At 44.5% G+C, this 7,909-nt stretch overlaps 1 protein-coding gene across 1 annotated transcript in view; it reads right to left on the reverse strand.

Moving 5' to 3' along the window:
• Positions 1-1,521: 1,521 nt before the first annotated feature.
• LOC112144877 (guanylyl cyclase-activating protein 2) overlaps positions 1,522-7,909 on the reverse strand; it is a 15,330-nt gene continuing 8,942 nt past the window's right edge. The window contains exons 4-5 of the transcript XR_002918984.2: positions 4,571-4,723; positions 1,522-1,621 (exon numbers count right to left, since the gene is read on the reverse strand). The gene's annotated coding sequence lies outside the window, so the exon portion shown is untranslated. The remainder of the gene's footprint in view (positions 1,622-4,570; positions 4,724-7,909) is intronic.

The raw sequence follows: 7,909 nt of genomic DNA on the forward strand, positions 1-7,909 counted from the left end.
AGTCATGCAACAATCTTCTTTTTTCAGCTTCCACCAGTTTGTCCTCTTCTCTGCCTTTGCCCTCTCTTTCTTCATCTTCTTCACCACCAGAGTCATCCTACACACCACCATCCTGTGCTGTCTGGAAACACTCTCACCAACCACTACTTTACAGTCACTGATCTCCTTCAGATTACACCGTCTACACAAGATGTAGTCTATCTGTGTGCTTCTACCTCCACTCTTATAGGTCACTCTATGTTCCTGTCTCTTCTCAAAGAATGTATTCACTATCGCCATTTCCATCTTTTTTGCAAAATCAACCACCATCTGTCCTTCTACATTCCTCTCCTGGATACCAAACCTGCCCATCACCTCCTCATCACCTCGGTTTCCTGCACCAACATGACCATTGAAATCTGCACCAATGACAACTCTCTCATTTCCAGGGATGCTCATCATCACTTCATCAAGATCCAACCAGAACTTCTCCTTCTCTTCCAGCTCACATCCTACCTGTGGGGCATACCCACTAACAACATTGAACATCACACCCTCCATTTCTATCTTCAGACTCATCACTCTATCTGACACTCTTTTTACCTCCACAACACTCCTAACAAACTCCTCCTTTAAGATAACTCCTACTCCATTTCTCTTCCCATCTCCACCATGATAGAACAACTTGAACCCTGCTCCTAAACTTCTAGCCTTGCTACCTTTCCACCTGGTCTCCTGGACACACAGTATGTCTACCTTTCTCCTCTGCATCATGTCCACTAACTCTCTACCCTTTCCTGTCATAGTTCCAACATTCAAAGTCCCAACTCTCGGTCCAACACTGTGATTTTCCCCTTCTCTCTCTCCCTATGAACCCGCCTTCCTCCTCTCCTTCTTCCACCAACAGTAGTCCAATTTCCACCGGCACCCTGTCGGTGAACAGCACCGATGGCGGTCGTTGTTAACCCGGGCCTCGACCGATCCCGTATGGATTTCGTAGGTCTGATTCGCATATTTGATTTGGCAAGATTTTGCGTCGGATGCCCTTCCTGACACTGCCCTTCCTGATACAACCCTCTGTATTTATCCGGGCTTGGGACCAGCACAATGAGACCCTGGCTTGGGCCCCCTCATGGCTACATTGGCATCCCGGAGGTGCTGATGAGTGATAATGGACCCCAGCTAGTTTCTGCAGAGATGAGGGAGTTCAGGGGGAATATGACTTTGTTTATGTCACTTCAAGCCCTCACTACCCACAGAGTAATGGTCAAGCTGAACGGGCAGTGCAGACGACTAAAAGCATTTCGAGACAGGATGACCCACTTCTCGCCTTAATGTCGTACAGAGCAACACCCTCTTCCTCTACCGGCGTCAGCCCAGCGGAATTACTGATGGGCAGAAAAATGAGAACAACGTTGCCCATCCTGCAGGACAACCTGAAACCGGAATGGCCAGCAGAGGAGGAGATCCGACAGGCTGATGCAACGGCCAAGCAGAAACAAGCTCACTTTTACAACAGCAGAAATGGGGTGAGACCGTTACCTCCATTGAAGCCAGGGGACCAGGTGCTCACTAAACTGGATGGACAAAAAGGATGGACACCATCGGCTGTGGTTCGCAACTCAAGCTCTACTCCAAGATCCTATGTGGTAGAGACAGAAAAGGGGGAGCAAAACAGGAGGATCAGACGGCATCTACAGTCCATCCCACCACCATCACCTTCCAAACCAGTCAGTGAAAACACTGACCAATCCACTTCCGCAATCAGGTTCCCTGAGGAGACGCAGGATGTGAAAATGCAACAAATTCTCACACCGTCCCCAGGGACAGGTATTGTCACTCGCTCAGGCAGAGTGAGCAAAGCCCCAGTCAGACTAGATTGGTGATCCGAGATTGATTCAGTATTGGCAAGCTTTAATAAATACTTAACCTTTGATTGGTAATATGTTCAAACATTTGTTTCAGTTAGTACGTCATTTTGCTGGACATGTTATAGCAAATTTCAGGTGAAAGTTTGAAGTTAAATATGTATAGGGCAATGGTAATGATTAAAGATACTGTTAACACAAAGATGTTTTGTTTCACTAAGATTTTAGTTTGTTTAAAACATTGGGATGTTGTTACTTGAGGGGGAAATGTAATGACAAGAAGTGACCAAAAGATGTCGTTGTCTGGAGGCTCCAGAGAGGACTGAGAAAGGACACGAAGGAGAGTTACGTTGTTGTGACATTGAATGCCTGTAAAACAGAGCTCCGATAATAAAGTAGTTCCTGGATTAAAAGTAAGAAAAGTCCTGGATTATTTTGTTGTCCAAAAGATATTCATGGACATTACATAAATCAACTGAACATCTCATGTGCTGCTCACAGTTTCAATCCATCTGTGCTGCTAGTTACAACTCCAGACAAAGAGGAGAAGCCATTTGAATTAATAAAAATAGTATTTTTACTCATAAAGAAACAGTTATTGATCCAGAGGCAAGATATTTAATTATTACTATATCTATTCAGAATCTACATTTATGTATAGCAAGTTTGCACTGTCCAAATATTGACGATTCCTCCTTCATTCACAGATTTGTCACGCCACTCTTGGTTCACTCTGACTCTACAATTCTCGCAGGAGGAGACCTCAATTTTATTCTGGACCCCGAACTTGACAGACTCAGCACAGCAGCACAGCAGCACACCAGCGTACATGGCGGTCTGCAAGTATTCTGAAGCAGTACATGAATGATCTGGGTCTCTGCGACGTTTGGCGCTCATGTCACCCAAACACTAAAGGGTTCACCTTCTTCTCTCCAGTTCACCACTCACACTCTTGTTTAGATTATTTATTAATCAGTAAATCTCTTCTAAAAGATGTTAAAGATTCCAGCATTCATCCAATTATTATCAGTGATCATGCACCAGTTTCTGTAAATATTGTCAGGGAAGCAGCAACACCTTCGGGTTCCACCTGGAGGTTTAATAACTCTCTGTTAAAAGATCAAGAGTTTATTGAATTCTTTAAAAAAGAGTGGGCAACCTTCTTAGAATTTAACAATACTCCTGACATCTCACCATGTGTTCTCTGGGAAGCAGCAAAGGCAGTCATGAGAGGGAAGATCATTTCTTATTCAACTTATAAAAAAAAACGTAAAGAGAAAGCAGATTTAATAGAATTAGAAAATAAAATAAAACAACTGGAGACTGCTTATGCTGCTTCTGCACAAAAACATATTTTGGGAGATTAAAAAAAAATTGAAGCTTCAGTTAAATTACAAAATTAGGTCGAAAATTCGCATAACCTGTGATAATGCTAGTGTGAATGCTGAAAGCTGAACGTGGCTGCTGAAGATGCCTATTCAAATAGCTGAAGATGCTGATATTGATAGCTGAAAATGCTAAAGCAGATAGCTAAAAACGCTGAAGCTAATAGTTGAAAAAGCTGAAGCTGATTGCTGAAATCGCTGAAGCTGATAGCACGCTAAAAATATGACCCAATTGCCAAAATAGCCTGAAAAACTGAAAAATAACCTAAAACAGCCAAAACAGCTAGTGTGTAGTTAAAATATTAGCAAAACTCAAAAATAGCCTAAATAACTGAAAAATAACCTAAAACAACCAAAACAGCTAGCATAAAGCTAAAATGTTCGCTAAACCTCCAAAATAGTCTAAATAACTGAAAAATAACCTAAAACAGCCAAAACAGCTAGCATGTAGCTAAAATATTAGTTAAACTCCAAAACAGCCTAAATACCTGAAATAAAGCCCTAAATTAGCAAAAACGGCTAGCACGTAGCTGAAATATTAGCTAAACACTAAAATAGCCTGGAAAAACTGAAAAATGCCTAATTTAGCCAAAAGAGCTAACATAAACCTAAAATATTAGCTAAACTTCAAAATTGCCCAAAAACTTATAAATAACCTAAGACAGCCAAACAGCTAGCACGTAGCTAAAATAGTAGCAAAACTCCAAAATAGCCTAAAAAAACTGAAACAACCAAAACAGTTAGCATGTTCCTAAAATGTTAGCTAAACTGTGAAATGACCTCAACTCCACGGGAATCCAACCCAACTTTTATAGAAACCTCATCAGACAACTATTTGATCCGTCACGATCTAGGTCATTTATGGGATTCCAACCCAAGGGACTTTAACCCAAACTTTAAATTTCATTTCTTTATCATTACACTCTCACTGTCCTCTGGGAAGACAGGATGGAGGAGGCCAATGAACGTAAGAGAGCCAAGTACGCTGAGCTAGTGGCTGAATGCCGCAGCAATGGCTGGAAAGCCCGCTACGAACCAGTTGAAGTGGGGAGCCGGGGTTTTGCTGGCCAGTCCTTACCACGCACCCTCAAGCTCCTCGGGGTGAAAGGGCAGCTGTGCAGAAGAGCAATAAGAAACATAATTGTGGCTGCAGATAAAGCCTCAAGATGGCTTTGGATTCTGAGGGGGGATCCATGGAGTAGTGTCCAAGCAGCACCTAGTGGTGTATTTAGAACTAACCATCATTAAAAAATTTTGAACACAGGATTTACTTAGACTCAGGACACGAAGTAATTTAGATTTTCCAAATGCAGTTTTGATAAAACAGATACTGCTTACCTTTTAATATTGTCGTGCGACCCGTGTCCTTTGTTTGTTCATTCAGGTTCGTAGTCAATTGCCGTTCCTTTTTCTCCAGTGCCCCACGTTGAGCGCCAAATTGTTGAAGCAAAGATCCCCGATCCTCCTTCTGATGGGTCTGGAGTCAGGAACCTTAAAATGATTGTAATCAAAATCAACCAACAGCAAGTTCACACAAAGTCAGAATATCAGTTTCACCTTTACGAAGGGAGAAGCCCAGATCAGTCACCAAGCAACGTGGCTCTCTCTGGAACTTTCTGGATGTTCCTCCGCAACAGGCTGGATATTTTGATACATCTGTGATGCATGAATCCTCATACCCAATCACCATAACGCACAAATATATTTCTCTAATAAGGCAGAGGGACTTTTGCTACAGACAGAAGTGATTTTTTTTCCTCAGTGACTTTTGCTTGACCTGTGTGACAAGTGCAGCCATCCTCACTTCCTGTTTTAGCTGTCTCCTGTTATTCACTCTGTCTCTGTCAGGAGCACTTCCTAATTCTACCCTCTGCATATGAAAAACAGAATACTTCTTCGGGGTGAAGGGAAGGGTGGCTGTATTGGAGTGTGCGCTACAGTGGGTGGAGTACTTGCCAGTGGCCCCCCCTCCTGTGGCCGCTGCATCGATTTGCCCCTCCCCTCAGGTTTTACCTTAGACATGTAGGACCCTTGGTGGGGAGGTGCTTGGACTTCACTCCCAGCAAACAGTTGATGTCCTCTCAGTGCCCCTCCCGCCAATTTTAACCGCACAATAGACATCTAGGGCCACTGGTGGGAGGGTGACGGGGCATCTCTGCGAGCAATCAGGAGATGCCCTGTTAAGGCCTTCTCACCAATTTTAACTGCAGCCTTTAGTACACACACCTCTAACACCACAAATATACACTCTAACAAACAAACACGCATGCATCACACAAGGAAGGTGGGACCTTCGACCTTCTGTCCCCTACCCTTGGGTCCCTTGGCCTGGTGGTCTTGTCTCTTGGGTGCCAGTCTCCTGGGCCCGGCGGTCTCCTCCCCACACCGGGAGTGGGATCCCAGAGATTTAAGATCTGGCAGGGGATCGGAGCCTGGGGGTGTCCAGGTCTCGGTGGTGTGGGTTCCAGTCCTTGCTCTTGAGAACTAGTCCTCTCCAAAACTGCATCAGTGGGTGTGCCTGGTCGGGCCTTGTTTACATCAGTCCTTGGGGCCTCCATTTCTCTTGGGTGCGCCTCTCCCTGGTGGGGGTGGGCGGCCCCTTCCTTGCTCCTCCCTGTACCTCCCGCGGTGGGGGTGGGCAGTTGTCTGGAGTATGGAGGTGGGTCACCCTTTGGGGGCCCTGGTTCGTACCGGGGGTAGGGCGGGGGATGCTCGGCGCTGCTTGGTGGTGGTGAGCTGCTCTTATGGGTTTGGGGGGGCTCTCCGGCGGTGGGGCCTCGCGTTGGCCCTCCTGCCACGGTGAGGGGGCTGCTCTTCTGGCTGGGCTGGGACCTGTACTCTCTGTGTTCGTGTGCCCTCCTGCTCTCAGGTGTGGGGGGCCTCTGCGGCGGCTCCGCGTGCCCTGGTTTGGGTGCTTGGCGGGATTGCCTGGCGGGCGTGTGTTGGGGGGTCTTGGCTGCACCTGCTGCCCCGGCGGTGGGTCTTGGTGTGTGGATGGATGGATGCTCTCCCCCTTTGTACATTCCATCATTATCCTTATTAGCAAAACATAAACACTCACCTGAGCACAGGGGCCCGTTCCAAGAAGCAGGTTTTGTTGGAACTCTGAGTTCGTGAACTCCAAATTTAGTAAAAATCTGAGTTTTCGGTTCCAGAAAGAGAGATAACTCAAACCCGGGAAAGTGGGCGAAACCAAGCCCGTTCCAAGAAGCGGGTTAAGCTGAACTCAGAATCAATCACTATGGTAACTGAGTCTGTGAACGAAACCTGGTCGGTAGCAGGTTTTCTTCAGGAAATTTAGAGTTCTCTGTGGTCTCCGCCCCTTTTTAAAGTGAAAGATGTTCAAATATGAGTTCCTCATTAACATTTAGAGAATATTCAAATTAGAGACGTCACGTTTTCACCACTCAGAAACCAAAATGACATGTTCATTCATAGAGGATCATGTAGAGAGGAGGCTGATTAATCCAGAGGAAATGTTATTTACGTCGGTAGAGGATTTGGAGGACACGAGTCGACTGACTGGAGTTTCCCAATTCATTTTTATTTCAGCGATATTATAAATAGTGAGTTTTTCCAGGGACTCGCTATTAAAAAATACAGTTTTCTTTTCCTTATTTTAGACCCATAAAAATTGAAATTATGGGATGTCAAACACCGAGAAACCATTTGAAATCATCTACCATCCTTTGCTTGTGTCGAACATTAGCTCAGTTGTCAGCAATGCTGCTTCTCACTGCGGAGTTTGCGAGTTCAATTCCCGGCTACGAAAATTATTTTTATGCTTAAAAAAAGAATTCGCCGAATTTGTTTTAAGTCTTGAGAATTAAAATTAAATAAATGCTTTTTAAACATATGCCAGGCAGCTACAGTTTCTTTTTAGCGTGCAGTGATATCCGTGTGTGTAGGTGGGGGGGGGATGTTACGAAAACTGGTCATTCATGCGATTACGGTGATTTCTGGTTAAATAAGTAACAGATCAAAAACCATTCCTTACTCAACAAGAGACAAAATAACCTTCCTGACATTATTTATTCATTATTAGAAATGATTCAAATAACTGCAGATATTTTCTCTCTGTTTTACCGCTGCAGCTGTGTTGCTTTTCTTCCAGACAATGCGCTCCTATAGTCGCATATGCTTGCAGGAACTTATCAATTTCCACCGCCGGAAGTACAAAACTCAGCTGTTTGTTCCCGTTGCCATGGTGAATCGTGCTGTCTTTGCTCCATTGATCAGGGCTTTTAATGGTCGCGACGCTCACACCTGATTCTGGTTCTAACAACTTCAAGTTGATTGAATCAAACATTTTCAGCTGTTCTGGAACCGAAAACCCTGAGTTTGAGAATTTTGAGTCCAGTGACTCTAAGTTCAGGTTCGAACTCTAAATTTGTTGAACCTGCTTCTTGGAACGGGACCCAGGTGTCAGCTCACCTTAGCACTAACCGTTTGTGTGACAGAATGAAATGCTTCATTTGTGTCGATTTGTATGATTAAGTGTGTGAGCTGCAGTTATATTGTGTACATTCTCACTAGTTTAAATGTGGAGACTATCTCAACCAACAGGTGTGTGTGTAACTACAGAGTGTGTGTGAAGACAGGCCCCGCCAATTCTAGTTTACTATTTAGACGTAGACGTTTATGATGTTTCCCTCTGTTGCCATCTTCTTTTTTCTC

This window comes from Oryzias melastigma, linkage group LG5 (genome assembly GCF_002922805.2).
Source record: "Oryzias melastigma strain HK-1 linkage group LG5, ASM292280v2, whole genome shotgun sequence".
NCBI classification, from domain to species: domain Eukaryota; kingdom Metazoa; phylum Chordata; class Actinopteri; order Beloniformes; family Adrianichthyidae; genus Oryzias; species Oryzias melastigma.